General features: G+C 44.4%; 1 protein-coding gene across 2 annotated transcripts in view; it reads right to left on the bottom strand.

The window, feature by feature from the left end:
* IL1R2 (interleukin 1 receptor type 2) overlaps nt 1–20,574 on the bottom strand; it is a 92,880-nt gene that overhangs the window by 23,249 nt on the left and 49,057 nt on the right. The window contains exon 10 of one of the 2 annotated variants that reach the window (XM_069757593.1): nt 139–491. The exons of the other annotated variant lie outside the window; for it this stretch is intronic. The gene's annotated coding sequence lies outside the window, so the exon portion shown is untranslated. Of the gene's footprint in view, nt 1–138; nt 492–20,574 lie in introns of those variants that run through there. 2 annotated transcript variants of the gene reach the window in all.

Here is a 20,574-nt window from a genome sequence, read left to right on the forward strand (position 1 = left end):
GCCTGAACCAAAGGCTATTTTGCTTTCTGTTGTTTTGCCACATGGTTTATGGAGCAATAAACCCAGTGAACTTTAAAGGAACACGTCTCCTGAGTGTCAGCTGTCGCAGCTGAGTGAGTGAAATCGCTACAACATCTATAGTAAGCAATAAGCATTTATCACAAAAAAATATAAAAGACAACTATACGGCTATAATGAAGCAACCATAACATTATGTGAAATAGGTCACTTATACAGTGATGATACAATAATCGCTTATTATGCAGTAAGAATTATTACAAGTTATGTCCAAATGTTTAAACAAATTTTAATTCCAGTTGGTAAAATGGGCAGGATGTGAGACCAGTGAATAATCAATGTCATCTTTTCCTTTTTCCTGGGTAGACTAGGTGCTACCTCACCAGAAATGATAAATGGAGGAATTACTTGAGGGATCCTTCATCTGTTCTTATCTTTTACTTGGATGCTTGGTAATCTCCAAAATATAACACCTGAAAAGAAAGTGAAATTTATCATAATTTATGCCAACATGCAATAGTCTGATTTATAAATATACTAGCTGTACTACCCGGCTTTGCCCGGGTTAATAACTGCTGTTAGCAAAATAGAATGTGTTAACAAAAATTTATTCTTCACACAAAAACCACAAAACAAATAGATAGAAATGTAATTACTAAAAGGCAAAAACTAACCTAATAGAAGCATTTCACAACATATATTTTAACACCAGAGATATTCCACACAGATTTAACTAAATTGGCCAAGTAATGTGAAGTAATCTTCTACTTTGGTAAACGACATTCTTAGTTTTTCCTTCAGGTGCAAAGACGAACAGATTTTTGGTTGTTCCAACTCTTGAACAGGCCACATGAAGTTGACTGTTGTGAATTCTGTGGCAGAGCTCCCTTCTGTGGTCACAAGTGGTACTTCGGCTGATTCTCTCTGGGAGCTTCCGTTTGTGGAGGAAAGTGGTACTGCGGCTTCTGAGTTTCCTCCCTCAGGTGATCTTGTGAGCTCGTTAGGTGCTTCTCTACTTAACTCCACCTAATGCTTTGATCCATGCTTCCTGTCAATGTTCCAGTGTTGGACTTGTATTTCCCTGGATCATTCCTGTGGCCTGCTGCTCTGCATAGCTAAGTGCTTCTTTGCTATTTGTTTGCTATTTTTTCTGTCCAGCTTGTCTATTTGTTTTGCTGGAAGCTCTGGGACGCAAAGGGTGTACCTCCGTGCCGTTAGTTCGGTACGGAGGGTCTTTTTGCCCCCTTTGCGTGGTTTTCTTTAGGGTTTTGTGTAGACCGCAAAGTTATCTTTCCTATCCTCGCTCTGTTTAGAAAGTCGGGCCTCACTTTGCTGAATCTATTTCATCCCTACGTTTGTCTTTTCATCTTACTCACAGTCATTATATGTGGGGGGCTGCCTTTTCCTTTGGGGTATTTCTCTGAGGCAAGGTAGGCTTATTTTTCTATCTTCAGGCTAGTTAGTTTCTCAGGCTGTGCCGAGTTGCATAGGCAGAGTTAGGCGCAATCCACGGCTGCCTCTAGTGTTGTTTGGAGAGGATTAGGGATTGCGGTCTGCAGAGTTCCCACGTCTCAGAGCTCGTTCTATGATTTTGGGTTATTGTCAGATCACTGTATGTGTTCTGACCGCTATGTCCATTGTGGTACTGAATTGCCTTTCATAACAGTACAGGAAGCCAAAAGTGCTAATGATTCTCAATAGAGGGAAAAAAGAAGTTCTGAGACCATTTTTTTTCCTTTGCACTGTGTTTTGCCTTTTTTTTCCCCTAGACATTTGGGTGGTTCAGGACACAGGTGTAACAATGGACATTAAAGGTCTGTCTTCATGTGTAGATCAGCTCACGGCAAGAGTTCAAGATATTCAAGATTTTGTGGTTCAGAATTCTTTGTTAGAACCGAGAATTCCTATTCCAGATTTGTTTTTTGGAGATAGAACTAAATTTCTGAGTTTCAAAAATAATTGTAAACTGTTTCTGGCTTTGAAACCTCGCTCCTCTGGTGACCCAGTTCAACAGGTTAGGATCGTTATTTCTTTTTTGCGTGGCGACCCTCAGGACTGGGCATTTTCTCTTGCGTCAGGAGATCCTGCATTAAGTAATATCGATGCGTTTTTCCTGGCGCTTGGATTGCTGTACGATGAGCCTAATTCAGTAGATCAGGCAGAAAAGAATTTGCTGGCTCTTTGTCAGGGTCAGGATGAGATAGAGGTATATTGCCAGAAATTTAGAAAATGGTCCGTGCTCACTCATTGGAATGAATCTGCGCTTGCAGCTATATTCAGAAAGGGTCTCTCTGAAGCCCTTAAGGATGTCATGGTGGGATTTCCTATGCCCGCTGGTTTGAATGAGTCTGTCTTTGGCCATTCAGATCGGTCGACGCTTGCGTGAGCGTAAATCTGTGCACCATTTGGCGGTATTACCTGAGATTAAACCTGAGCCTATGCAGTGCGATAGGACTATGACCAGAGTTGAACGGCAAGAACACAGACGTCTGAATGGGCTGTGTTTCTACTGTGGTGATTCCACTCATGCCATCTCTGATTGTCCTAAGCGCTCTAAGCGGTTCGCTAGGTCTGCCACCATTGGTACGGTACAGTCAAAATTTCTTCTGTCCGTTACCTTGATCTGCTCTTTGTCATCGTATTCTGTCATGGCATTTGTGGATTCAGGCGCTGTCCTGAATTTGATGGACTTAGAGTATGCTAAGCGTTGTGGGTTTTTCTTGGAGCCCTTGCAGTGTCCTATTCCATTGAGAGGAATTGATGCTACACCTTTAGCCAAGAATAAGCCTCAGTACTGGACCCAGCTGACCATGTGTATGGCTCCTGCACATCAGGAGGATATTCGCTTTCTGGTGTTGCATAATCTGCATGATGTGGTCGTGTTGGGGTTGCCATGGCTACAAGTCCATAATCCAGTATTACATTGGAAATCCATGTCGGTGTCCAGCTGGGGTTGTCAGGGGGTACATGGTGATGTTCCATTTCTGTCAATTTCATCATCCACCCCTTCTGAGGTCCCAGAGTTCTTGTCTGATTACCGGAATGTATTTGATGAGCCCAAGTCCGATACCCTACCTCCGCATAGGGATTGTGATTGTGCTATCAATTTGATTCCTGGTAGTAAATTCCCAAAAGGTCGATTGTTTAATTTATCCGTACCTGAGCACACCGCTATGCGCAGTTATGTGAAGGAATCCCTGGAGAAGGGGCATATTCGCCCGTCATCGTCGCCATTAGGAGCAGGGTTCTTTTTTGTAGCCAAGAAGGATGGTTCGCTGAGACCTTGTATAGATTACCGCCTTCTTAATAAGATCACGGTTAAATTTCAGTACCCCTTGCCATTGTTATCTGATCTGTTTGCTCGGATTAAGGGGGCTAGTTGGTTCACAAAGATAGATCTTCGTGGTGCGTATAATCTGGTGCGAATTAAGCAAGGCGATGAATGGAAAACTGCACTTAATACGCCCAAGGGTCATTTTGAGTATCTAGTGATGCCGTTCGGACTTGCCAATGCTCCATCAGTGTTTCAGTCCTTTATGCATGACATCTTCCGAGAGTACCTGGATAAATTCCTGATTGTGTACTTGGATGACATTTTGATCTTCTCGGATGATTGGGAGTCTCATGTGAAGCAGGTCAGAATGGTGTTCCAGGTCCTGCGTGCTAATTCTTTGTTTGTGAAGGGGTCAAAGTGTCTCTTTGGTGTGCAGAAGGTTTCATTTTTGGGGTTCATCTTTTCCCCTTCTACTATCGAGATGGATCCTGTTAAGGTCCAAGCCATCCATGATTGGACTCAGCCGACATCTCTGAAAAGTCTGCAAAAGTTCCTGGGCTTTGCTAATTTTTATCGTCGCTTCATCTGCAATTTTTCTAGTATTGCTAAACCATTGACCGATTTGACCAAGAAGGGTGCTGATGTGGTCAATTGGTCTTCTGCTGCTGTGGAAGCTTTTCAAGAGTTGAAGCGTTGTTTTTCTTCTGCCCCTGTGTTGTGTCAACCAGATGTTTCTCTTCCGTTCCAGGTCGAGGTTGATGCTTCTGAGATTGGAGCAGGGGCTGTTTTGTCGCAGAGAGGTTCTGATTGCGCAGTGATGAAACCATGCGCTTTCTTTTCCAGGAAGTTTTCGCCTGCTGAGCGAAATTATGATGTGGGCAACCGAGAGTTGCTGGCCATGAAGTGGGCATTCGAGGAGTGGCGTCATTGGCTTGAAGGAGCTAAGCATCGCGTGGTGGTATTGACTGATCATAAGAACTTGACTTATCTCGAGTCTGCCAAGCGGTTGAATCCTAGACAGGCTCGTTGGTCGCTGTTTTTTGCCCATTTTGACTTTGTGATTTTGTACCTTCCGGGCTCTAAAAATGTGAAGGCGGATGCTCTGTCTAGGAGTTTTGTGCCCGACTCTCCGGGTTTGTCTGAGCCGGCGGGTATCCTCAAGGAAGGAGTAATTGTGTCTGCCATCTCCCCTGATTTACGGCGGGTGTTGCAAAAATTTCAGGCTAATAAACCTGATCGTTGTCCAGCGGAGAGACTGTTTGTCCCTGATAGGTGGACGAATAAAGTTATCTCTGAGGTTCATTGTTCGGTGTTGGCTTGTCATCCTGGAATCTTTGGTACCAGAGAGTTAGTGGCTAGATCCTTTTGGTGGCCATCTCTGTCGCGGGATGTGCGTGCTTTTGTGCAGTCCTGTGGGATTTGTGCTCGGGCTAAGCCCTGCTGTTCTCGCGCCAGTGGGTTGATTTTGCCCTTGCCGGTCCCGAAGAGGCCTTGGACACATATCTCTATGGATTTTATTTCAGATCTTCCCGTTTCTCAAAAGATGTCAGTCATTTGGGTGGTCTGTGATCGCTTTTCTAAGATGGTCCATCTGGTACCCTTGTCTAAATTGCCTTCCTCCTCTGATTTGGTGCCATTGTTCTTCCAGCATGTGGTTCGTTTACATGGCATTCCAGAGAATATCGTTTCTGACAGAGGTTCCCAGTTTGTTTCGAGGTTTTGGCGAGCCTTTTGTGGTAGGATGGGCATTGACTTGTCTTTTTCCTCGGCTTTCCATCCTCAGACTAATGGCCAGACCGAACGAACCAATCAGACCTTGGAAACATATCTGAGATGTTTTGTTTCTGCTGATCAGGATGACTGGGTGTCCTTTTTGCCTTTGGCTGAGTTCGCCCTTAATAACCGGGCCAGCTCGGCTACCTTGGTTTCGCCATTTTTCTGCAACTCTGGGTTCCATCCTCGTTTCTCTTCAGGACAGGTTGAGTCTTCGGACTGTCCTGGTGTGGATACTGTGGTGGACAGGTTGCAGCAGATTTGGACTCATGTAGTGGACAATTTGACCTTGTCCCAGGAGAGGGCTCAACGTTTTGCTAATTGCAGACGCTGTGCGGGTCCCCGACTTCGTGTTGGGGATCTGGTTTGGTTATCTTCTCGTCATATTCCTATGAAGGTTTCCTCTCCTAAGTTTAAACCTCGTTTCATTGGTCTGTATAGGATTTCTGAGGTTCTTAATCCTGTGTCTTTTCGTCTGACCCTTCCAGATTCTTTTTCCATACATAACGTATTCCATAGGTCATTGTTGCGGAGATACGTGGCATCTATGGTTCCATCTGTTGACCCTCCTGCCCCGGTTTTGGTGGAGGGGGAGTTGGAGTATATTGTGGAGAAGATTTTGGATTCTCGTGTTTCAAGACGGAAACTCCAGTGTCTGGTTAAATGGAAGAGTTATGCTCAGGAAGATAATTCCTGGGTTTTTGCCTCTGATGTCCATGCTCCCGATCTTGTTCGTGCCTTTCATATGGCTCATCCTGGTCGGCCTGGGGGCTCTGGTGAGGGTTCGGTGACCCCTCCTCAAGGGGGGGGTACTGTTGTGAATTCTGTGGCAGAGCTACCTCCTGTGGTCACAAGTGGTACTTCGGCTGATTCTCTCTGGGAGCTTTCGTTTGTGGAGGAAAGTGGTACTGCGGCTTCTGAATTTCCTCCCTCAGGTGATCTTGTGAGCTCGTTAGGTGCTTCTCTACTTAACTCCACCTAATGCTTTGATCCATGCTTCCTGTCAATGTTCCAGTGTTGGACTTGTTTTTCCCTGGATCATTCCTGTGGCCTGCTGCTCTGCATAGCTAAGTGCTTCTTTGCTATTTGTTTGCTATTTTTTCTGTCCAGCTTGTCTATTTGTTTTGCTGGAAGCTCTGGGACGCAAAGGGTGTACCTCCGTGCCGTTAGTTCGGTACGGAGGGTCTTTTTGCCCCCTTTGCGTGGTTTTCTTTAGGGTTTTGTGTAGACCGCAAAGTTATCTTTCCTATCCTCGCTCTGTTTAGAAAGTCGGGCCTCACTTTGCTGAATCTATTTCATCCCTACGTTTGTCTTTTCATCTTACTCACAGTCATTATATGTGGGGGGCTGCCTTTTCCTTTGGGGTATTTCTCTGAGGCAAGGTAGGCTTATTTTTCTATCTTCAGGCTAGTTAGTTTCTCAGGCTGTGCCGAGTTGCATAGGCAGAGTTAGGCGCAATCCACGGCTGCCTCTAGTGTTGTTTGGAGAGGATTAGGGATTGCGGTCTGCAGAGTTCCCACGTCTCAGAGCTCGTTCTATGATTTTGGGTTATTGTCAGATCACTGTATGTGTTCTGACCGCTATGTCCATTGTGGTACTGAATTGCCTTTCATAACAGTTGACCATGAGAAAAGCATGGAGATTGTAAATCGATTCCAACTACTTTCAAGGACTGTCCCTGAGCCTTGTTGATGGACATTGCAAATGCCAGTCGAACAGGAAATTGGAGGCGTTAAAATCAAAAGGCAAATCGGATGGAATGAGAGGAATTCTTGGAATGAAAACATCTTCTCCTGTGGCACATCCTGTCAAAATGGTTGCATGTGACAGGTTAGTGTAGCAAGTTGTGTGCAGCAAGTTTTGCGCGTGGCGAGTTTTATGTGTGGTGCATTTTGAGTATGTGCAAGTTTTGTGTGAGGCAACTTTTGCATGTGTTGCAACTTTTGTGCATGTGCCAATTTTTCCACGTGTGCAAGTTTTGCGTGTGGCGAGTTTTCCATGAGGTGAGTTTTGCACGTGTGGCGAGTTTTGCGTGAGCCTAGTTTTGCATGTGACGAGTTTTGCATGTGGCGAATTTTGCACGTGGCGAGTTTTGAGTGGTGACTTTTGTGTTTTGACTTTTATGTGGCGAGGTTGGTGTATTTGTGGTGAAATGTGTACTGTGGGTGTTATGTGTGTTCAAGCACTTGGTAGTATGTGGCGCAGTTTGTGTGTGTTCATATCCCCATGTGTGGTGAGTATCCCATGTCGGGGCCCCACCTTAGCAACTGTACGGTATATACTCTTTGGCGCCATCACTCTTATTCTTTAAGTCCCCCTTGTTCACATCTGGCAGCTGTCAATTTGCCTCCAACACACTTCCTTTCACTTTTTCCCCATTATGTAGAGAGGGGCAAAATTGTTTGGTGAATTGGAACGCGCGGGGTTAAAATTTCAGCTCACAACATAACCTATGACGCTCTCGGGGTCCAGTCATGTGACTGTGCAAAATTTTGTGGCAGTAGCTGTGACGGTGCAGATGCTAATCCCGGACATACACACACACACACACACATACATATACACACACACACACACACACTCAGCTTTATATATTAGATTATTCCATCAATTAAATGTATGAATTTCAGTATTTTATATTAGCAATTATAAATGTTGTTATTTGACCCACTCCGATGAGTTCATGTTACTATACATATATTATCTTCTATATTACTATGATCTTATGCATTATTATATAAAACTTGTTTCTGTTGGAGGTGGTCACTAACATATTTGTTAGCATACAACCAATCCTCAGGAAAACGCCTATTGAGGAATAACACTATTTCTGGAATTATGTTTTGTATCCTGCATTTTCACCAGTTTTCCCCTCTGCAGGCTCGACTTCTTTATTTTCCATTGACTCTTAGCTGGTGAGAAAAAATTAAAGGGGTTGTGCACATTCAGGAAAGTGGACCTCAAACTGTGTGAAATACCTAAAATAACAAACTCAGCAAGTACTTGCCCTCCCTGGGTTCAGCACCTGCTCACTGCCACTGTTCCGTCTTGGTGACTGATTGCTGTGGTAACTCTCAAGATCCGTTCCAGGGTTTGGTCCTGTCTGCCCTTTTTCCGGGAGGATCATGTCAAGGGTTAACTTTGCTCTGCCTCGTTCTGGGTATAGGCTTGCCATTTAGCTACGATGCATCCTGCTGGCGGTGTCAGCTACAGTTCTGTCTTCGGCGTGTGTACCTGACTCTGGTAGATCTTGATTTGTCCTGTTGTGTTCCCTGACTTGCCCTGTGTCTGTTGACTCCCTCTGTCTGTCCTTTCCCAGTGTTTCCCTGTTTGTTGGTTTGATTCCCTGGTTTTTGACTTGACTTGTATTTGCACTCGCTTCTGCCTTCTGTCTTTTCCACTTTCGACTGTTGCTGAACCCACTGGCTTGTTCCTTACCACGTATACTGCTGCAACTTCTGGTACTTCTGCTTCTGACTGTTTTTTGACTCAGCTTGTCTGACTGTCTGACTACTCTCACGCCACTTGGTGGCACCTGTGCTGCTGCTTTGTGGTGCTACTCTGTGTGTGCAGTCTCACTTCCCTCACAAGCTCCCCCTGGTAGGGGTTGTGCTATACTGCACTGCAGCAGCATGACAGTAATGTCACGTTAACAGTGTGCATCTCTGCTCTAGCCAGTCATTAAGCGCAACAGCTGTGCCAAGGTTGACAGCATGTGATGAAGATGTCAGTGAGTGGCTAGAGCGGTGACAGGCATTGTTAATGTGATGTCACTGCTGCAGCCATAACACCGAAACTGGAACAGCGGCGGTGAGTCCGCGATGAACCCAGGGAGGGTGAGTACCTGCTGAATTTGTTTTTTTTTTATATATATTTTACGCAGTTTGGGGTCCACTTTCTTGACCAAAATAAATGGACCCTTAACATTTAACTGAATCAAACTTAGATTACGGTACCATCAAGTCTATGTTAATATATGTTCAAATCAGTAACAACTCTGGGGTTTGGGCAATTAAGCATTTATATGAAGCAGCCTGACATACTGTATATTACTTCCAATTTTGAAAAGGAGTAGTTCTGATAAATAAGGGAATATGCATATATTGCACAGACATAAAGGAATCCATACTCTCCTATAAGAAATGAATGACATATATTGGTAATAGCTGACATTTTTTGCACCAAATTCTTAAAAATGGTAAAGGGCTGGCACAATGAGAAGGATAATAATAAATGAAAAATAAGATCGACTCACTGCATACTAGTGAAAACCCATGCAAAAATCAAGAAAAAGCAGTATGTTAAACAGCAAAGATCACCAATGAACGTGTAGCATTTACAAAACATCTCAAGACAAAAATACAACATTTAAAAAGTCACAATTGACTAGCACCAACAAGGGCCCTGGAACAAGGGAACACTCCCGCCTACTCTGCATTGCATACATGTAGCAAAAGGTACCCATGGATTAGATAGCATGCCTGACATGCAATGTGCGTAAAACTATCGGAGAAATATATAGCACATCCGATATTCTATAACTGTAGTGGGATTTATGAATATATCAGGACAAATCGTCAATGAACAATTCAGAAAAAGACAAAAACGACGATCAATCGCCCCAGTTAGCAATCAAAATCCCCCCAAAAATGGGAAATATACACACGCGTGGGAAAGGAGTGTTTATTCACATGTGTGTATATTTTCCCTTTTCCTCCTTACTCTGAGATTTCTAATAATACATTTTTTATATTTTGACCACTGCCTGGGGCTGTTGATTGCCTTTTTCTGAATTATAATACAAGCCTGAATTCTAAAGTAAATCCACCAACACGTTTAATGTGCCAAAGCTAGTCATAACGGTATAATAAATAGATATAAATTAATAATTCCATAAAGTTATACCAAATCTATAATATAAGGCTGGGAGCGTCACTCTGTCCGAAGCCTTTATAGACTGCGCAAGCGCAAGCGCCGGCGCAGTCTGGCCCCCACAGAGTGACGCTCCCAGGAGATTGCGGTATGCGTAAACACTGAACGCACACCGCGATCTCCAACAGAGAGGCAGGGACCGTGGACGCGCCAGGAGGGTGAGTATATTCACCTGTCCCCCGTTCCAGCGCTGCGTGCGGCTCCGTCTCCCGGGTCCTCTGCTGTGACGTTCAGAGGACGCGATGACGCGCTTAATGCGCGCTGGCGCCGCCCTCTGACTGACCAGTCACAGCCAGAGGAGCCGGAGGATGGCGGCGCGCAGCGCTGGAACGGGGGACAGGTGAATATAGCAAGTGCTGGGGGGCCTGAGCTAGCGTCGATATCGGCACCTGACCCCCACAGCGCGCCGGGGTGTCCCCGCCTGCTCAGGCCCCCCAGCACTCGGCGCCCAGCGACGATAGGTGAGTATGGTTTTTTTTTTTTTTTATATATCACAGCAGCATACGGGCCATATACAATGGAGCATCTTATGGGGGCCATCAACCATAATGGAGCAGTGTACGGGGGCATATATTATGGAGCATCTTATGGGGGCCATAAATCATAATGGAGCAGTGTACGGGGGCATACACACTGGAGCGTCTTATGGGGGCCATAAACCTTTATGGAGTAGTGTATGGGGGCATACACACTGGAGTGTCTTATGGGGGTCATAAATCTTTATGGAGCAGTGTACGGGGGCATACACACTGGAGCGTCTTATGGGGGCCATAAACCTTTATGGAGCAGTGTACGGGGGCATACACCCTGGAGCGTCTTATGGGGGCCATAAACCTTTATGGAGCAGTGTACGGGGGCATACACACTGGAGCGTCTTATGGGGCCATAAACCTTTATGGAGCAGTGTACAGGGCATACACACTGGAGCGTCTTATGGGGGCCATAAACCTTTATGGAGCAGTGTACGGGGGCATACACACTGGAGCGTCTTATGGGGGCCATAAACCTTTATGGAGCAGTGTACGGGGGCATACACTATGGAGCATCTTATGGGGGCCATAAACCTTTATGGAGCAGTGTACGGGGGGCATACACTATGGAGCATCTTATGGGGGCCATAAACCATAATGGAGCAGTGTACGGGGGCATATACTATGGAGCATCTTATGGGGGCCATCAACCATAATGGAGCAGCGTATGGGGCATATGGATGGGAGAAGCAAATTAAAGAATGGTGGCGCAGGATGGAAGCAGCACATGACAGAACGGGGGCGCAGGATGGGAGCAGTACATGACAGAACAGGGGCACAGGATGGGAGCAGCACATGACAGAACAGGGGCGCAGGATGGGAGCAGCACATAACAGAACGGGGGCACAGGATGGGAGCAGCACATGACAGGATGGGGGCGCAGGATGGGAGCAGCAAATGACAGAATGGAGGCGCAGGATGGGCGCAGAACATGTCAGAATGGAGGCGCAGGATAGGTGCAGCACATGTCAGAATGGGGGCGCAGGATGGGAGCAGCACATGTCACAATGGGGGCGCAGGATGGGAGCAGCACATGACAGAATGGGGGCGCAGGATGGGTGCAACACATGACAGAATGGGGGCGCAAGATGGGTGCAGCACATGGCAGGATGGGGGCGCAGGATGGGTGCAGCACATGTCAGAATGGGGGTGCAGGATGGGAGCAGCACATGTCAGAATGGGGGTGCAGGATGGGTGCAGCACATGACAGGATGGGGACGCAGGATGGAGCAGCTCATGACAGGATGGGGACGCAGGATGGGTGCAGCACATGACAGGATGGGGACGCAGGATGGAGCAGCTCATGACAGGACGGGGACGCAGGATGGAGCAGCACATACCAGGATGGAGACCATGTACCAATATAAATGCTCGCCTCGCGGGCGTAGAACGGGTTCAATAGCTAGTAATTATATATCGGCATAAAGTGTAAAGTGCAGGATTTATTATATGTAAAAAATGAGAAACCAGACCAAATGTTTCAGCATAATAGTAATATATACAGTAAGTGATTGCCCTTAATAAAAAAAATTATAATAATAATATGAATAATGTAAAAAATACATGCACAGTGCAAAAAGCACAACCATAGTAGTGGGCAATAAATATACAGTGGGGCAAAAAAGTATTTAGTCAGTCAGCAATAGTGCAAGTTCCACCACTTAAAAAGATGAGAGGCGTCTGTAATTTACATCATAGGTAGACCTCAACTATGGGAGACAAACTGAGAAAAAAAAATCCAGAAAATCACATTGTCTGTTTTTTTAACATTTTATTTGCATATTATGGTGGAAAATAAGTATTTGGTCAGAAACAAAATTTCATCTCAATACTTTGTAATATATCCTTTGTTGGCAATGACAGAGGTCAAACGTTTTCTGTAAGTCTTCACAAGGTTGCCACACACTGTTGTTGGTATGTTGGCCCATTCCTCCATGCAGATCTCCTCTAGAGCAGTGATGTTTTTGGCTTTTCGCTTGGCAACACGGACTTTCAACTCCCTCCAAAGGTTTTCTATAGGGTTGAGATCTGGAGACTTGCTAGGCCACTCCAGGACCTTGAAATGCTTCTTACGAAGCCACTCCTTCGTTGCCCTGGCGGTGTGCTTTGGATCATTGTCATGTTGAAAGACCCAGCCACGTTTCATCTTCAATGCCCTTGCTGATGGAAGGAGGTTTGCATTCAAAATCTCACGATACATGGCCCCATTCATTCTTTCATGTACCCGGATCAGTCGTCCTGGCCCCTTTGCAGAGAAACAGCCCCAAAGCATGATGTTTCCACCACCATGCTTTACAGTAGGTATGGTGTTTGATAGATGCAACTCAGTATTCTTTTTCCTCCAAATACAACAAGTTGTGTTTCTACCAAACAGTTCCAGTTTGGTTTCATCAGACCATAGGACATTCTCCCAAAACTCCTCTGGATCATCCAAATGCTCTCTAGCAAACTTCAGACGGGCCCGGACATGTACTGGCTTAAGCAGTGGGACACGTCTGGCACTGCAGGATCCGAGTCCATGGTGGTGTAGTGTGTTACTTATGGTAGGCCTTGTTACATTGGTCCCAGCTCTCTGCAGTTCATTCACTAGGTCCCCCCGCGTGGTTCTGGGATTTTTGCTCACCGTTCTTGTGATCATTCTGACCCCACGGGGTGGGATTTTGCGTGGAGCCCCAGATCGAGGGAGATTATCAGTGGTCTTGTATGTCTTCCATTTTCTAATTATTGCTCCCACTGTTGATTTCTTCACTCCAAGCTGGTTGGCTATTGCAGATTCAGTCTTCCCAGCCTGGTGCAGGGCTACAATTTTGTTTCTGGTGTCCTTTGACAGCTCTTTGGTCTTCACCATAGTGGAGTTTGGAGTCAGACTGTTTGAGGGTGTGCACAAGTGTCTTTTTATACTGATAACAAGTTTAAACAGGTGCCATTACTACAGGTAATGAGTGGAAGAAAGAGGAGACTCTTAAAGAAGAAGTTACAGGTCTGTGAGAGCCAGAAATCTTGATTGTTTGTTTCTGACCAAATACTTATTTTCCACCATAATATGCAAAAAAAATGATAAAAAAAACAGACAATGTGATTTTCTGGATTTTTTTTTCTCAGTTTGTCTCCCATAGTTGAGGTCTACCTATGATGTAAATTACAGACGCCTCTCATCTTTTTAAGTGGTGGAACTTGCACTATTGCTGACTGACTAAATACTTTTTTGCCCCACTGTATAAGAGAGTTGGATTAGATATGACCGAGTATATGCTCTCAAGATAATTCTGCAAGTATACAACCTGAGCTACAAAAGGGAAAATGATGGTGACCATTAGATATGTGGCAAATAAAAACCAGGAGAAGGCAAAAGCAGAGCAGGGTAGGCAAACTTCCCACGAGTTTTGCCACCTGGCTTTGTACCAGTCAATTGTGACTTTTTAAATATTTTAGTTTTTTGTCTTGGGATGTTTAATTAAATTGGCTTTCCCACGAAGAAAGTTAATTTTAATCAACATTTTAATCACTAGACATAATAATAATAATAACAATAATAATAATTTCAACAATTGGATGTGTTAATAAAATGTTCCTGTGCTGAGATAATCTTATAAATGTGCCCCTGCTGTGTCCTGTGTAATGACCGTGTCTGACCGTACAGGAACATGGTCTGATCATATCACAGCTCCTGTGCAGGGGAGGAAACAAAGGAGTATACAGACAGTATAGCATGGGATCACAGCTGATTCTTTCTTTCAGTTAAAACATCAGCTGTGATCCCATGCTGTAATGTCTGTATACTTTTTTGTTTCCTCCCTTTGAGATCAGGACAATTGTGAAGAGATGGGCAAAGCACCTGAATGAGCACATCTGATGTCAGGGGACGTCTGTGGTTTTTAGACTGAAAAGGGACAAATAACCAGGGACCTTATCAGCCTGATAATATAATTCCACAGCTGTCTGCTTTACCTTGGCTGCTTATCAATTATTTATGCATGTAAGAGGTTATGTTTACTAGGTTAAATAAGGCAAAACATCTTTTAGTGCCACATGAAAGGCACTAAAGGTTGAAAGTTTATTATACGTAGTAGGTTTGTGACGTTATATATCTAGCTATTCTGTCTACCTATCTATCTATCTATCTATCTATCTATCTATCTATCTATCTATCTACCTATCTCTCTATCTATCTATATCTGCATATAATTTGATTTTATTAGTTTGTAAGCATAGAGGATTACTCTATGAAAAAGCTGATGTCAAAATACATTACAAGCAGATTGCATATGCATGTCATACAGATGCTAGGTAAGAAAAATCGCGTTATACTTGCATGAAACCCGTTCTACTTTTCTGGATCAACATCAAAGTGATTTTTTTTTAAAGCAGATGTGAGCGAGGCCTTAAGGCAGTGATCCCCAACCTTTCTGACCTTGAGAGTCACATTCAGCTCTACAAGAGCATCGTGAGCCACATCCAGCTCTTGTCCCCCCTCACAGTAGGGGCAACCAAAGCCCTGATTACGGGTATAATGATAACCAAAGCTTTTCCATGCAAATCACCCCAAAGCAGTATAACAAGATCCAGGGGTTCCCTCCACACTCAGCATTCTCCAATCACGCACTCCCAACACAATCACATCCAGCTTCAAGCAGCTGCTCTGATCGGTAGTAGGATCCTGTCTCCAGCGTACCATAAGTAAAGTGTCTCTAAACTCCCCAAACCAGTAGAAGTGTACCCAAATCTGCTCTTCTCTGCAGGGCTACTCACAAAGTTCACCATTTTGAGATGTGCTCTTCATACCAGTTTACTAAATCTGGAGCTAATGCACCAAGCTGGCAGACAGCCGCGAGCCACAATTCATGGGACCGCGAGCCAAATGTGGCTCTCGAGCTACAGGTTGTGGACCACTTATGGAAACAGGAACACATGGGCTACCTGCACAGAGAACAAGTCTGTAAGAACATGTTCTTACAGACTTGTTCTCTGTGCAGGTAGCCCATGTGTTCCTGTTTCCATAATTGTTCTCTTGTGTCTACAAGACTGGGGAGTTCCACCACTCCTCTTGGGCTAGCTGCACAAAAGCTGTTCTACCCTGTATGCACACATGGATTTTTCCTCTCTGAACCCTGTTCACACAGGTAATGTACAGATGATCAGGTTTTTAAATACATCAGATAGGGATTGCATACATTAGTTAGGACTGCTCTGATATGGGTATACCGTGAAGATTGGTAGAGCAGCTTAGTATACATTTTTTGCAAAAAACGTATCAACCAAATACCCTGTTATTTACATCTTTTACTAGCACTTGCGGATTACTGCAAACATTTTTTCAAACTGAGTGTTTTTGGTTTTACCATTCTCTTTTGTGTCTTCAGGTTGTGGACCACTGCCTTAAGGCCAGGTTCTCATGTTCAGTATTTGGTCAGTATTTTACCTCAGTATTGTAAGCCAAAACCAGCAGTGCGTGAGAAATACAGAAGTGGTGACGGGTTTCTATTATACATTTCCTCTGACTGTTCCACTCCTGGTTTTTACTTACAAATACTGATATAAAATATTGACCAAATACTGATAGTGTGAGCATGGCCTTAGGGAGAACTGAAGTGAGATGCAGCAAAAAAAATTGTGACATTTGGTGAAAGTCGCATTTCAGGAATCTGTCTAAAACACCTGTGTAACCAAAGCTATCGAGCAAAAAAAAGACCTAAAAAGTGGAACAAAACATATAGAGAATAAGGTGCAAATAATAAAGCCACTAAAAAGGAGCAAATGACTTCAGCAAAGGGTGGAAAAAGCAATGATGAATTGGGGCCCAAATATCTATGTAATACAATACCATAGGGACTCTGTGTGCCGCTGTACAAGCTCTTTGCACATGGGTTGACAATAATGGGAATGATAAGAAAACTTCATTACATAACAGATTGCCTGAAAATTAGTTTTAAAAGAAGAAAAGGAAAAAGTAAAAGGGTATGTGCGCACAGGTTGCAGATTTGCCTGTGGAATTTTCTGTGCAGATTATTCCTCTCTTGCCAGAAAACACAGGTGTGGATTTGATGCGTTTTTGATGCGTTTTTTTCATACAGATTTGTATGTGTTTTTGAAAGCTAAATAAAGATCTATTATTGAACAAAAAAAAGAGTTGTGATGTCATTTCTTGTCCAACCTCTTCATTTACATACTCCATTGAAGAATAATGTTTACACACAAACACAGACAGATACAGTTACATCCATATATATTTGGACAGAGACAACATTTTTCTAATTTTGGTTATAGACATTACCACAATGAATTTTAAACAAAACAATTCAGATGCATTTGAAGTTCAGACTTTCAGCTTTCATTTGAGGGTATCCACATTAAAATTGGATGAAGGGTTTGGTCTATAACCAAAATTAGAAAAATGTTGTCTCTGTCCAAATATATATGGATGTACCTATATAGACAGATAGATCTATCTATAGATCTATCTTGAGATAGATCTATTTATAGATAGATCTACCCATCCATCCATCTATTTATCTATAGATATACAGTATCTATCCATCTATCTATAGATATATCTATCTATAAATATATCTATAGATAATACCAAGCCCAATGTTTAGTAATAAACATAATAAAATGGTACATAAAGAGTTAAATAAACACACACACAAAAAAAAAAAAATCTGCGTTGGCCGGGGTCACACTTGCGAGAAACTCGCGCCAGTCTCTCGCATCAATACCCGGAAGGCACTGGGACCGGAGTGTTCCGCTACATAGAAATACATGCAGCCACACACTCCAGTCCCAAGTGATGGCGGCAGTGCTGGGTATTGAGGTGCAAGACTCATGCGAGTTCCTCACAAGCGTCACCCGGCCTTAAACGCAATATATGTTTAATTTTAAAACAATGGAAAAAAATTGCATGGGAGCAATTTTCAAGTCCAGAGTGGGAAAGCCAGCAACTGGGCGCCGATGTTTGTAGCCTGGGAAGGAAATAATACCCATGGAGCTTCCCAGGCTATGAATATCAGCCTGCAGCTGTATATTTAGCCTTTACTGGCTCTTAAAATAAGGGGACCCCCCAAAAAAAGACATGGGGTCCCCCTATAATTAATAGCCAGAAAGGCTATGCAGACAGCTGCAGGCTGATATTCACAGCCTAGTGAGGGGCCATGGATATTGCCGCCCCGCTACAAATACCAGCTCCCAGCCACCCCAAAAATGGCGCATCTGTAGGATGCGCCAATTCCAGCACTTAGCCTCTCTCTTCCCACTGACCTGTAGCGGTGGCATATGGGGTAATAAGGGGTCAACGTCACCTTTGTATTGTAAGGCGACATCAAGCCCGGTTAGTAATGGAGAGGCGTCAATAAAACACCTATCCATTACTAATCCTATAGCAGTGAAAGAGTTTAAAAAAAAGACACAGCCAGAAAAAAGTAGTTTAATATTTTTAATTTCACCATACTTAGAACCACCATCGATCACCTGCAAAAAAATAATAAACCAACCATATACTCCCTGGTCCGACGCAGTCCAATTAATAACGACTGTCCCACGATGATCTCCCCTATAGAACATTTACATTGGGTGATGTCACTGCTTTATAGGGACTCCTGTGATGCACTGATAGGAGATAATGGCTCCTGCAGTGCATCGCTGAAGAGGTTACCTGAGTTCAGGCTTGCTTTATGGCAATGCTGCGTGGAAAATTTCTCACACAGCATTGCCGGCGAGAAAATGAACTTGTGACCTCTCTCCCGGCAGCGGCGGAGAGATATGCATCGCGGAGGATTACCTCCCCTGTCAGTTGTCAGTTCATTGCGGGGGCCCCTGTAGAGGATGGACATCGCCCGATGTCACTGTTCTACATGGGAGATCGTTGTGGGACACTCGTTATTAACTGGACTACAGTGGAAAGGTAAGTATAGGTTTGTTTATTATGCTATTTTTATTACAAGAGAATCGGCTTCGGGAACTAGGTGACTGGTAAGTGTGACGCCCCAGGGTCCTGGTTGTCACAGTAGCATTGCTTTCCTCATGGGGAGAGTGATGTTACATTTGGAAGCAATGAAGGAGATCTTTTATCAGATAACCACAATGCATACAACATGTTCACACTCCAGGCCAGAAGGGGGAGCTCTAAACCTGTTTTAAGGTGAACTGCCCTATAAATACATTCTGATCTGGAGGGAAAACATCAGAGACTTCAGATAGTGCCAGGAAGCAGACTGGAGTAGTCTGAAGCAGGAAGAAGGTATAAGAAACAGCAACTGACAGCACATCAGATGATCAGGATGCGCCCTCAAAGATCCATTAACCCAAATTGATGAGGTACTCACAAATAAAGAAAAGTGAGCAGCATCCAGTCCAGGTGAAAAAATATATATAGCTTCTTTATTCTGCCATCAAAGTCATACAACGTTTCGATCAAACACGGATAAAGACCATGTTTGGTCGAAACGTTGTATGACTTTCATGGCAGAATAAAGAAGCTATATATATTTTTTCACCTGGACTGGATGCTGCTCGCTTTTCTTTATTTGTGAGGCAGGAAGAATGTCTGAAGGGGCCGTGTAGTCTGTAGTACTACAGCTCCTAAAGAAAGAGACACACAGAAAGCCAAACATTGTTCAGTGAGCGTGAAGGAGAGCGAAGCACAGGAGAGTAACATCAGGGGAGACCAGCTACGAGCAGGCTGCTTCCTTCTGAAGCGCAGATAACCGGTAGACGGACCACCGAGGTGTAAGGGACTCTACGACTTACAGCAGAGACCGGCAGGACAGCTGAACTGCAAGTTACCTGTCCACCACACACACCTGAGACACAGTAACACATAGAGCCCGGGGCATGCTAGAGTTCCTGTAAAAAGGCTCGAGTTACCCGTCATGCAGGTATTGTCCTATCCTAAAAGGGGGACAGAGAGAAGAACTGTCAGGACCTTATCTGAAGCCATAGGCAGTAAGGGACTACAACACCACAGCGATAGAGGAAGGCTTTTAACTCCACCTGGTAAAGGGGAGTCTGAATTCACTTCCAAGCCGGCCGGACCCTGCCTGCCCTGTGATCTGGTACCCTGGACTGTGGCTGCCTGAAGTCTTCAGTAAACCAGACATTCTTTACTGCACCATCCACCATCTTCCATCTACACACCAAGAGCCCTGGGGATACACTTCACCTGTGGGAAGTTATACCATCTAGCTGCCATAACATCACCCCAGTGGACCCCTCTAAGCAGCATCGGTCCCCACTGACCGAATACCACAAGTGGCATCACAAACCCAAACTTTATTCAATTTCCCCTTTTACATGGGTGCCCAGGGCCACAGACCGGGTCGCCACCGTGACATCCCCCTGTGAACACCGGACCTGGTACCGGGTACCCCACGGCCATGGCGGGTGACTCATAAGTATGTACTGTATGCTATGCGTTGTATGTTATGTAAATGTACTGTATGTTATAAGTTGTATGTTCTATATGGTTTTTCTTTTTTACTACTGGACACAGCCATTGTATGATGGGACTACATTCCCATCATCAGCAATGCTGTCACTGTAAGCATTCATTGCCGGATGGGAACAGTAATCCCATCAGACAATGGATGCCTACACAGACACGCACACACACAGGGACACACACACAGACACACATGCAGACCCCCGCACACACTATACATGCACATAGCTTCGCCCACACTCCATCCACACACTCCCTCTTCCCGATCTGCAGCATTTCATCCGCAGCTAAACCGCAGATCTTTTTTACATCTGCGGTTTTGCTGCAGATGTGCCTGAATCAATGGAAGTCAATGGGTGCAGAAACGCTGCAGATCTGCCAAAAGAATTGACATGCTGCGGGGGGAAAAAAACGCAATTCCGCACATTTTCTCCCGCAGCATGTGCACAACAAATGTCAATTTCACATTGACTAAGATTGGCTGTGCACTACCCTGCGGATTTGATGCTAATCCGTGCGGCCAAAAACGCTGCGGAAATGCATAAAAATCCGCAATGTGTGCACATAGCCAAAGCATTCACAAGATGGCACAAGGGGAACGAATTGACAAAAAA

This window comes from Ranitomeya imitator, chromosome 3 (assembly GCF_032444005.1).
Source record: "Ranitomeya imitator isolate aRanImi1 chromosome 3, aRanImi1.pri, whole genome shotgun sequence".
In the NCBI taxonomy this organism is placed as follows: domain Eukaryota; kingdom Metazoa; phylum Chordata; class Amphibia; order Anura; family Dendrobatidae; genus Ranitomeya; species Ranitomeya imitator.